Consider the following 13068-nt stretch of genomic DNA (forward strand, 5'->3'; position numbering starts at 1 on the left):
GCAATATGGACCCAAATCAGCGCATCTGTGTCTTCAGAAGGTAGCTTTCCGAAGGATGTAAGGGCATGTCATAAGAGGGTTAACGACATTAGAAAGAACATAAAAAAAAAGGTATGCCAAGCAAAACAATCGGCTAAAGCAACAGGTGGAGGACCAGGATACAGGGCGGAATTGACTGATTTCGAACAAATTCTCTATGCCAGGATGGGGGATGCAGTTGTAATCGGCCTGGATGTTCCTGGAGACACAATGGACTTTAGAGGTAAAATGTTTTTTTTATTTTTTTTTTATTTTTTTTGGGTGGTGTTCTTACATTTGTAGGTATATTGTGAATTGAAATTTTTTTATTTATATTTAAGAACAACATGAGGATGTCTGTGGGGAAGAGGAGGTAAATGCACAGGAGGACCAACCTTTTGTCCATGAAACCACGTCTCAGGAACCTCAAGCTTCAACTTCCCAAACAAATAGAGATCGAGAAGAAAGCGCATGTAAGCAATATAAAAAATAAATTATATGTGTATATCATATCGTTACTTTGTCAGAGGCTTTTTAAAAAAGTGCTGTTGAGATAAAAAGATGGATAATACAGGAGGGAAGAGAGATAGAAAGGAGGCGATAGAGATAGAAGGTGAGAGAGATAGAGATCTCAAAAGCGAGGTGTGGGTGATGGAGAGAAAAAGAAAATGGTAGATAGAGAGAAAAAAGAGACTTTGCAGTGTTTGGAGATCGAGATCGCAAAACATAGGGTTAGAGGGGTGGGTGATGTATAGAGCTATGGGTGTGACTACTGTAATACCATAAATTGCCCTTTTGAACGGGCATAATTAAAAAGCAATATTAAGCACAAATAAATAACCAAACAAAATATATATTCTTAACATAATTATATAAATATAATGAACCTTGTAACGGAATTTAATTTGTAATCAAGCAGACAATGTTTGTATGGGTATTGAAATTCTTCGATGTTTAAAATATTTTTAAATGAACGCATGTGTACATTGAAATCTCAAAAATTGAAAATATAGTTTGTTAACCCTTTTATTTCTCAACAGGTGTTAGAGCATTGCTTCAAACTATGCAAGATAGTTCAATTGCATTATATGATGGTATGTATGTAAATGGTAAATGTTAAAGGTTAGATATGGTTGTTTTTATTTTATTTAATTTGTTTTTTAATTTTATTTTTGTTTTCGAAGAAGAACAGGTCGAATTGACACTGCAACCACTAGTCGAGGACACCATCAATCAAGACGATGATGATGATGAGACACAAATACATGGTCACACACAGGAGGGACCAACACCACCTGATTTAAATACACCTGCTGCAAGTCCAATGGTCAACGAATCTGACATTGATTAAACAGCAGAAGAAGTCAGACAACCTCCAATCACAGAGCGAACAAATGACATACAGGCACTGACAGATATGGCATCCTCATTTAGACAGGAACAAAGTGCTTTTTTTAAGGAACTCATTGAATTACAGAAACAAAGGAACAATATTCTGAAACGTGATTCAGAAATAAAAAGTGAATATTATAAAAAAAAAATAGAAATTATGAATAGGAGATCTCAGAATTGATACACAGAATCCAAAAAATTAAGTGTATATATTTTCTGGTTTTTAAATTTTGTTGTGATTTACATTTATTTTCGCTTTGTTTGTTTTAAAGTTTGTATTATTCATATTTATATATAGTTTGTTTTGGTTATATTTTCATTAAAGAAACATTTTTGATAAATAAGCAAAAGTTTTATTTTTTCAAATGGGTGGAGTTAACTTCAATATCAAAGAATTGTGTACATTTCTTATAAAATAATTAAAACTCTGGGTGATGACATGTATTCTGAAAAAAAAAAAAGAAATATTAGTAATTCAAATACATAAAATTTAATAGAATAATACACAATTCTAAATAGTTTGCAATAATACTTACATGAAAAATATCTTTCAATAATTTCCAATCTATTTTGTACACCTGCCCTTGTAGTGTGTCTGCCTATAATTTCTTGAGGGATATAAGTGTCATCTGTGGGATCATTGGGACACTCCTCCTCTAAATTGCCTTGGGAAATTGCAATGTTGTGCAACATGCATGCAACTAGAATTATATCATTACATTTTTCAGGCGAATATTGAAGTGCTCCTCCAGACCTATCCAAAACTCTGAAACGCATTTTTAAAACCCCAAAAGTTCTTTCGATAGCACTTCTTGTGCTACGGTGGGATTCATTAAATTTAATTTCTCCTCTGGTATGTGGCATTGGGACAGGTGTCAACAGCCAAGTTCGGCACGGATAACCACTATCACCTATTTTTTCAAAAGAAAAATTGATTAGAGATTATAAATAATTTAAACATTGCAATTAATCATAATTCATATATATATTTATGACATGTATAAAGTGCAAATCAGAAAAAAACTTCCAAAAAATACAGAGAACTGATTGCATTATAATTAGATTATATGGAAATAAGTTCATATTTACCTAATAGCCAACCGTGTGGCATGTTGCCCTGTTCAAAAGCAGAAGATAGTGCAGATTGTTTTAGGATGTGGAAATCATGACATGATCCAGGAAACCCAGATCGAACAGCCCAAATTCTAAGGTTTGCATCACACACAGCCTGTATGTTTAGGGAATGAAAGCTTTTCCTGTTCCTATATTGCTCCTCCCTTAGGGATGGTGGTCTAAGAGCAATATGGGTGCAATCTATAGCACCAAGAACATTGGGCATACCGGCTACTTGGTAAAAGTTGGACTTCACTGTATGCCATTCATGCACATTCCTAGGAACAAATAAATGTAGAAAGATGTTTTCTAATTGCTTTTCAAACAATTGTTAAATGGCGGCAAAATGAAGGCTGACTCATGCCCACAACATCACTGGATACAGCCTGAAAAGATCCGGTTGCCAAAAAATGTAAAACTGCGAGTAATTTCAAAAGTCCAGGTATTGCCCTTGTTCTTCTGGTTCGGGGATCAATGTCATTTTTAATCAGAGAATATAGATTCAAAATGCTTTCTCGGTTTATCCTGAATTTGCGCTTAATTTCACGATCGGATAATGCCTCAAGTCCACAATGGGGCAAAAACAATCGAGGAACTCTTTGCCGTCTCCGGAACATATTTCCATCATTTTCACGATTTTCATGGGACTGAGCAAGAGAAATAGCGGCCAAAATAAAAAAAAAACTCCATCTTCTATGAATAAAATATGGGAGTAAATTGTAAGTTCTCCTACTTGGTTATGGAGTATTTTCACGGTCGGATTTATAGGAGAATTATAGGTTCTCCTTTGGCGCAAAATAATGATAAATATGATTTTCTGCGATTTGTTGGGAGTATTTCTAAAAATAGGACTGAAATCCATTGTTTTTTTACTGTATTTGGCGCACCTGTGCGCCTTGGCGAGAGCGAAAAACTGGTCGTATTTTTAGGTCGTATTACAGCTTATTTTGGGCATAAAATGTGTTGATAAATAGGAGAATAAATCCTACAGAGTAATTATAGGCGCAAAAGTAGGAGAATTATGATGATAAATAGAGCCCTAAATGTTTTAGGATTGTAAAAAAAAATGTTAAATGCTAATAAATTTTGAAATGTTTTATCAGATGTCCTTACATTTTCAGAATATGTTTAAACAGATAGATTAATGTATTGTGGGAAGTTTGAGGGGAATTGGTTAAGATCTAAGTTCAATTTTGTACGTTAACCCACATTAAGTTCCCCAAAAAACAAGCTTAATGTCACTAATTTGCCTTGTGGGACACCAAAATCCATGAAAATTCTAGGATAGGTTAGGAAAGTGACAAACTGAGTTTGTGCCAAGTTTCAAGGCAATTGATTGAAGTTGAGGTGAATTTTGGTACATTAAGCTCTTTTTACATTAAGCTGCTTACATTAAATGTTTTAGGATTGTAAAAAAATAGTTAAATACGAATAACTTTTGGTATGTTTTATCAAATGTCCTGAAATTTTCAGATTATGTTTGAATAGATAGATTAATGTATTGTGGTAAGTTTGGGGGAGATTGGTTAACATCTAAGTTCAATTTTGTACGTTAAGCCACATTAGGCTCCCCAAAAAACAAGCTTAATGTCACTCATTTGCCTTGTGGAAAACCAAAATCCATGAAACTTCTAGGATAGGCTTGGATAGTGGAAATCTTGGGTTGTGATTAACATTTGGCCACTTTTTTACTCATTAAGCCACATTAAGCTCCCCAAAAAGCAAGCTTAATGTTACTCATTTGCCTTGTGGGAAACAAAAATCCATGAAACTTCTAGGATAGGTTTAGAAATTGAAAAACTGAGTTTGTGCCAAGTTTCAAGGCAATTGATTGAAGTTTTGGTGAATTTTGGTACATTAAGCTCATTTTACATTAAACTGCTCACATTAACGCCTAGATTTAGAGTTTTGCGTTAGCCGTCAAAACCAGCGTATAGGGCTTCTAACGCTAGTTTTTACCGCCCGCTGGTTTTTAGAGTTCACTTACCGACACTCCAAAATCTCTGAATGCAAAAATCTCTACCGACAGCTCAAACCCAGGAGTTAACATCTACCGACAAAATAGACATCCACGAATCACGAAACAAATATTACACAAAGTACACTTACACTCATACAAACACTACACTATATTTATTTCTCATATGTTTTCTTTTGTCATCTAAATAGAAAGGATCAAAGTTGCAAGATTTCGGGTGTTAGAAAACAAAACAACACAAATCCATTTTGCCATTGACTTACATTGACAGATGGGAAAAGAAACTCATATAGCTACATCTAACTAATGATATTATCACAAACATACACTCATCAATGGATACAAACAATATACACCATATTACATACACAAAGAATTTATTTATTACGAAATGAACACGATTTAGCTACTTTTTCACACAAGACCATGACGTCACTCACTTTACGCTCAAAACCAGTCTTGAATTTTATTTACACACACATTTTGAGCCTCCATTGACTTCTATGGGGAAGACGTGCTTGTGCACGCGACAGACAGATTTCCCTAACGCACGCAAAAAGCGTAGACAAAAAAACTCTAAATACCAGCGCTAGAATTCGGAAAATAACTCATGTTTTTCTGCGTTAGACCCAGTTATGACAAATAGATCAAGAAATGGCTATTTCCCTATGGTGGACTTATGGAGTTTACTTATGGGAAATTCACAACAACATTAAATTGTATGATACTTTTACATTACATCAACTACAAATCAACATCACTAGTAACAAACATTTTCAACAATTACATCACATTTAAACGGACACAAAAATAATTGCAACATTTCAGGATTCACAAACAATAGACAATGGGAAACACCTCTTATTTACCTTTATTATAGCATTTCATTTATTCAACTCATATGCTTGCAGCAACAGCATATCTACATAGGCTTAACACATGATCAGTCATGGATGCACATACTTTACTTTTATCATTCACTCATACATGTGCATTCAAATGATGGGGGAAAAACACATTACATTCTCTCTAGGAATCAGGAAACAGAAAATAGGGATTTTACTGTACCTTTAACATCATGATTCGATCACAATAAAACATTAGGAATTACGTACAATAAGAACATCATTACAATAGATTACAGCTGTCACTTTATGGGAAGGAACAACAATGTGAGACTGCTTTATAGAAGTCAGCATATGTGGGAGACAATCACAATATATACGTATATGTACATAACACGCATCACGCAACCACAAAGCACACATTTATATTTTAATCAGCACACAATAACAATGTAGTCAAATACAACAACACAATGAGGATTTCATAACTACACAGGCAGGTTAATAATATGATGACGTCATTAGAAGATTCAACCATACACATTACAGCTTTACGACTGTACTGCCCCTTTCAGAACATATGCACTCAATACAACATATACGTAAACAACAGTTTGGAACATCATTATTATGGTGATTTTAAAGGGATGCATACAATATTGTCAGCTCGCAAATAACTTATATATACAATACTACAGATGACAGCCGGAAGTTATTCAGCATTAGTGCGATTTTAATGGGACGCGTACAATATTGACATCTCGCCAATCACTTATATATACAATACTACAGATGACAGCCGGAAGTTCTTCAGTATTAGTGCGATTTTAATGGGACGCGTACAATATTGACATCTCGCAAATCACTTATATACACAATACTACAGATGACAGCCGGAAGTTCTGAATTATTATGCCGATTTTAAAGGGATGCATACAATATTGACATCTCGGCAATCACTTATATATACAATACTACAGATGGCAGCAGGAAGATCTTCAGTATTATTGCGATTTTAAAGGGATGCGTACAATATTGACAGCTCGGCAATCACTTATATATACAATACTACAGATGGCAGCAGGAAGATCTTCAGTATTATTGCGATTTTAAAGGGACGCGTACAATATTGACATCTCGCAAATCACTTATATATACAATACTACAGATCGCAGCTGTTACTTTATCGTTAAAAAACAATATTGCAGCAACATTGATCGATCAGATTCTATGCACATTATACACAACTATGCACTTTCATTCATGTTATCCTGGACGTGTGCTTTTTACTATAAGATCGCGTTTAATAAATATTTATTACGCATATGATCAAACATTACAAGCATGCACTGTATGTGTGATATTTTACACTTTCACATTGAGATTCATTGGGGGAAAACAACATTTCACCAAACACCTTAAAAAATGCCCACTTTGAAAGCATTTGCGCCGCTCACATACAAACAAGTGTATACAATTAGCAATCATTACAAACTCACTACCATTGGACTAATTGCACCATAAATCCCCCAAACAACATGGCCAAAGCGTCCATGGTGATTGACATTGTATCAATTCGCTTCTGTGTTTCTGCATACCTTGTTACTCCTTGCGCTGTGTTTGCTCTGTTGTTTGGCTTCGTGCTGCTAAGCTTGGCAAATATGGATGACGAAGATCTGGTAGACGCTGCTGGTGGTGCTGTTGCCCGAGTAGCGGTTGATAGAATCAGGCAGCCTCGGCGGCTCCGAGTGAGACAAAGGGCTCGTCTGGTCGAGGTCCTCATGTATACAGGGTAAGACCCACCTTAGAAAACATGAGCGTCTTCGAGGTTTATGACAAGTATAGGCTCAATTGCGAACAGCTCATTGGCCTTTACGATGTTCTTAGACCTCATCTGGAGCCACGTATATGAATAAGGACTGCTGTCCCTGGCATCACTAAGATGCTAAGTTGTCTATACGTCCTGGCCTCCGGGAGTTTTCAATCAGGAGAGATGTACATGCATGGCCTGTCTCAAGGTACATTCTCTGGGGTGTTTGATAACTTTCTGGACGCCATGGTACGTGTCAGTAAGCATCACATAGGATTCCCACAGAATGATGGTGATTGGAGGCGCCTGAAGCGGGAATTCTTTGCTATTGCTGAATTGCCCAATGTCTTGGGAGCGATTGATTGTACCCACATTGCGCTGCATGCTCCAGCTGATGACTTGCCCTTCCGAAATCGCAAACATTTTCATAGCCATAGCCTCAACGTGCAGTATGTTTGTGACGCACGTATGAGGATTATGCAAGTGTGTGCGAATTTCAGCTGGGCTTGTCATGATGCCCGTGGTGGCAGTTTGAGGAAAGACAATTTCCCCCTGGGTATCTCGTTGGTAAGTATTTGTGCACAACATGGTTAATTAGTTAGACAATTGCCACTGTAGTCTTAAACTGTTAGTGTAATGTGCAGCTATAGGATGCAATTTAACCATTTATTTCTCTTTCCGCAAATGTCTAGTTTTAGTTCAAAACAGATATGTAGCATGACTTACCTTAAATGCTTGGATATAGAATGCAATGTAACAATGCCATTGTCTCATTCCGAAAATGTCTAGTTTTAGCTCAAAACAGATATGTAGCATGTCTTACCTTAAATGCTTAGATAGAGAATGCAATGTAACAATGCCATTGTCTCATTCCGAAAATGTCTAGTTTTAGCTCAAAACAGATATGTAGCATGTCTTACCTTAAATGCTTAGATAGAGAATGAAATGTAGCAATGCCATTGTCTCATTCTGAAAATGTCTAGTTTTAGCTCAAAACAGATATGTAGCATGTCTTAGCTTAAATGCTTAGATAGAGAATGCAATGTAACAATGCCATTGTCTCATTCCAAAAATGTCTAGTTTTAGTTCAAAACAGATATGTAGCATGTCTTAGCTTAAATGCTTAGATAGAGAATGCAATGTAACAATGCCATTGTCTCATTCTGAAAATGTCTAGTTTTAGCTCAAAACAGATATGTAGCATGTCTTAGCTTAAATGCTCAGATAGCGAATGCAATTTAACCATGTCATTGTCTATTTCCGAATGTATAGTTTAAGCTCAAAGCAGATATGTAGCATGTTCTAGCTTAAATGCTCAGATAGCGAATGCAATTTAACCATGTCATTGTCTCTTTACGCAAATGTCTAGTTTTAGCTCAAAGCAGATATGTAGCATGTTTTAGCTTAAATGGGCAGCTTGAAAATTTAGTTTGTATTTTAGCAAAGGTCTGGTTTATGCAAAATACGCATATGTAGCATGTCTTAGCTGAAATGGGCAGATAGCGAATGCAATTTAACCATGTCATTGTCTATTTCCGCAAATGTCTAATTTTAGCTCAAAGCAGATATGTAGCACGTCTTACCTTAAATGGGCAGCTTGAGAATGCAATTTAACCATTTATTTTTTATTTTAGCAAAGGTCTGGTTTATGCGAAATACGCATATGTAGCATGTCTTAGCTGAAATGCTCAGATAGCAAATGCAATTTAACCATGTCATTGTCTCTTTACGCAAATGTCTAGTTTTAGCTCAAAGCAGATATGTAGCATGTCTAACCTTAAATGGGCAGCTTGAAAATGCAATTTAACCATTTAGTTTGTATTTTATCAAAGGTCTGGTTTATGCGAAATACGCATATGTAGCATGTCTTAGCTGAAATGGGCAGATAGAGAATAAGATTGAACTAGATTATTATTTTTAAATTTAAATATTTGTTATTGGATTATCGTGTACACAAATAAATTTGTTTAATATAATTACATTTTTGTGGATTAAATTTTAATTTTGTTCTGTTCATAATTTATAGGTGATTCTGGTTACATGAGCCGGCCTTGGCTCATTACGCCGTTACGTAACCCTACTGATGAGGCTCAGGAGCGCTACAATAGGGCGCACAAGAGAACTAGGGCTGTGGTCGAGAGGATGTTTGGGCTCCTCAAAATGAGATTCTGATGACTTGACAGGTCAGGAGGAGCCTTCCAGTACAACCCTCAGAAGGTGGCTAAGATCGTTATAGCCTGTAGCGTCCTGCATAATATTGCACAGCGGGCTGGGATGCTGCAGGCCGTCCAGTCGCCCCGACGCCTCCTCCAAGATGAGGAGGATGAGCCTGTTCTAGAGGGGCCATTCCGGGACGAGGGGCTCAATGTGAGAGCAGACATCATCAACCCCCACTTCAGACGGTAAATAATAGAAGTTAGATTGGAGTATTGTCAATAGATGTGAACTCTAGGGAAATGAGAAGTAGAGAATTGTGCAAACATGTTAGGATTGTTCATCAAATGATAACAATTTTTTCATTTATTAATATAGGTGATGCTCTGGTGATTGGGTCCTGTAGCGAGTCTTTGCCACCTGGTTTTTAAAGACAACATCAGCTGGTAAGTATAAATGTATGGGCTGTGGCTGGCAGGAATTTGGAACAAAAATACATCATATGGCATACATTTTAAAAACTAGTATTTAGTTTACACATTACTTAAAATTTAAATAATCAGAAAGGGATCCTCTAGCATGACTATCCTCTAGCATGATAAAAATCTGTTAAAATCTGACAGCGCTCAACCTTGTGTCTGTAGCTCCTAGTATTGTGGGTACCAGCGCCCCCAAAAAGGTGAATGTAGTGCTAAAAATAAATACACAGAGCGCCTCCTAAAAGGCTAAGACACTAGTAGTGACAAGATTATTTAAATAAAAAATATATTGAAATTCTATAGGGGTATATAAAATATTTTATAAGCTACTTATAGCTAAAATATACAAACAAGTTACAAAAGTGGATCCACTTAAAATTAACAATAAAATATGCATATATCTATATAAAAAACAATACAATTGTGGTTAAAAACCACACCAATATACAATCTTAATCACAAAATAAATTACAATAAAACAGCTGTTGATGGTTGAATAAAAAATAAATATAAAAACATCAATTTACTGAGTAGGTGTCCATAAATATGTAGGTCCCAAACTTTAAATTCTTTCCAGAGAGTGAATGTCCAATATGAAGATTCTATTTTAAAACAGTTATCCTTATATATCCCTTGATAAATGGTGAAATGATGAAGTGTGTAAAAAAGAAAAACGTAGTGGTTTCAAATCCAATTTCAAAAATTATTGTGAATATCCAAAAAATCCTGAAAAGATAATGTGATGAAGTGGGCGTGAATAATCAAAAATGTGTGTACACAAAAATGAAAAAAGAAAAAGGAAAAAGGAAAAAATGTGAAAAAATAATCCAAATGAATATTTAGGATGTGTTAAAGTGAATAACACACTTATAAAGTGACCCTTATGTGAATACAAGATGTGAAGAGATGCTCCTAAAAAGTTATTCCTGTGTGTAAACGATGAAAAAATACAGAAATGGATCCTATGTCTCAGGGATCAATTCATTCAAAGATATACCTGTAATAAAACAAATATAACATAGTGCAAAACTGCTATTCAAACTTAGTCAGTAATTGAAAAGAAGCTTACCATATATGTCAACGCGTTTCGGCCCTAAGAACTGGGCCTTTATCAAGACTATAGATGGATTAGCATGGTAGCTCCTTTTATAGCTATTACTGGCCAATACGTGCCAGTGTTGTTTTGGCGCCAAAAAATAACCTCTACTTCCTGTTCCTGTTGACCTGGAAGTAAAAAAATAACCTCTACTTCCTTTTCCTGTTGACCTGGAAGTAAAAAAATATAACCTCTACTTCCTGTTCCTGATGACCTGGAAGTACTATTGAGTTTATTCTATTTTTGTATATATGTTCCTAGTTTCATGGTAAATTCATGCTATGTTTCAAATAAAGTACATGTTCATTTTTATTTGTTTCATTAATATTTGAAAGATATTTGCCTAAAATCGGCAAACCGGAAGTGTGTGTTCAGTCATTTATCACCATGGAAACCAATATAAGAGTGAATGAATAGAACAATTTTCAGTCATATATTTTTAGCACTATCCTCTAGTATGACTATGGTTCAAAGTCAGATTTAAAGTCACACATTAGAGGTTTGTTCTGCCCAATATGACTCATCATCACACTTGATTGATAGAACATAACACAAGATGCTACACACGCTTAGTAAGCTAGTGACAGAAATTAATTCAGAAATGGGGGGTGGGAGAGGGGTACAGAACTGATTCACACACTTGTAGTAATATTTTTATCACACTTGTTCTGCCATTAGGGAGATGACTTCATCTAAAGAATGAAAGTGAAGAATTTGAAGACTGAAAGTGAAGAATTCGAAGACTGAAAGTGAAGAATTCCCAGACTGAAAGTGAAGAATCCAAGATTGAAAGTGAAGAATGCCAATGGGATCATATCTGGCATTGTCTTTCAAATGTGCTGACCTTGAAAACCATACAAAGTGGCAACTATTTGATGGAATAAGGCTGTGGAGGCATCCTATTGGAGACACTTAGATTATTTTTTTATTTTTAGATGGTATTTCAGTCCTCTATTTTGGAAATGATGAATAAGACACCTATTGAAGATAAACTGTTTTCTAGAGAATTTACTTTCAAAGACCATGCATAATCCAGGTTGGTTTGCCCAATGCATGCTAGTTAAGAATCACAGGAAGAAGAATGTAAAATATTTTGAAAAGATACATGTCCTATATTAGAATATTTGTAGCTTACATACATTACCCCTACTTTGTTCATAATTGGATTCTTCTGTATCACAATCAGACAAAGGAATACATATTATAGTTGATATAGAGGTATTTGAATGGACATTAAATATTACATTTATGTTCAGCATACATATATGTATTTGTAAATTTTTAAATGTTATATGCATTATTTGGTATAATTGGAAATGCTGATATTTAAATGTAATATTGATTACACAATATAATGGTATTTGAAATGATGGATAGGTATAGATTTTATGTTTGGTTTTTAGATTCCAAAATATCTTGTTAAAATTTTGCACAAAGTTAGAGCATAGACATAAGATGATTTTAAATTTATTTTATTTAATGAATATTTTACAACGTGTGTATTAAATAACTAATGGGTTTTTTTTTCAGATTTTCACCTGTGATGAATTACACTTGTTCTATTTAATTTTTTGATATTAAAAAAAAATGATATTAAAAATTTCGAATAATAAACTTTTTATTAAAGACCATCTTTTGAACAGATTATAATAAATATCCATATATTCTGTCAATAAAAAAATATTTGACTCCCATGACTGGTAGTTGTCTATTTGACAAGCACATGCATAATATCAAATTAGGCATCATGTATTGCATTAATTTTTGAAAATCCACTTATTCAGAGAATGTTAAAGTCAAGTAGCTTTTATCAATTAATTTGGGAGTGAAATCCATCGATGCTTTTATTGTGTAATTTATAGATGTTAAAAAATTTTAATATTTTTGGATATGTAGTCAGAATTCGACATAACAACTTTGTTATTTTCACTTTTAAGAAGGGAAAGTGGTTCACTTACATTACATACTTACATACTTACATTGTATCTTCCTTAGGTATACAAAAACATTATTTTCATACATCTAGCTTTAAAAATCATGAAAATGTTAAGTCAGTTAACTTCATATTTCACACAATCTAGTTATTGGATGCCATATTGATTGATTTTCTGTTCTAGTGGAGTCATTTAAAGGGTCATTTAACTATAGCTAGTTTGTAATATAATTTCACAATTTTTTTTAGC

The 13068-nt window shown here is 34.6% G+C and overlaps 1 protein-coding gene and 1 long non-coding RNA gene across 2 annotated transcripts in view; one reads left to right on the top strand and one right to left on the bottom strand.

The window, feature by feature from the left end:
* The window catches only part of LOC128647602 (vomeronasal type-2 receptor 26-like), a 264129-nt gene that overhangs the window by 64019 nt on the left and 187042 nt on the right, over positions 1–13068 (top strand). The window lies entirely within an intron of this gene.
* Positions 1741–2316, bottom strand: LOC128650440 (uncharacterized). Its single transcript, XR_008400754.1, has 2 exons — positions 1947–2316; positions 1741–1856 (listed from the first exon to the last, which is right to left on the bottom strand). It is a non-coding gene; the product is annotated as an uncharacterized LOC128650440 (long non-coding RNA).

Source organism: Bombina bombina, chromosome 2 (genome assembly GCF_027579735.1).
Source record: "Bombina bombina isolate aBomBom1 chromosome 2, aBomBom1.pri, whole genome shotgun sequence".
NCBI classification, from domain to species: domain Eukaryota; kingdom Metazoa; phylum Chordata; class Amphibia; order Anura; family Bombinatoridae; genus Bombina; species Bombina bombina.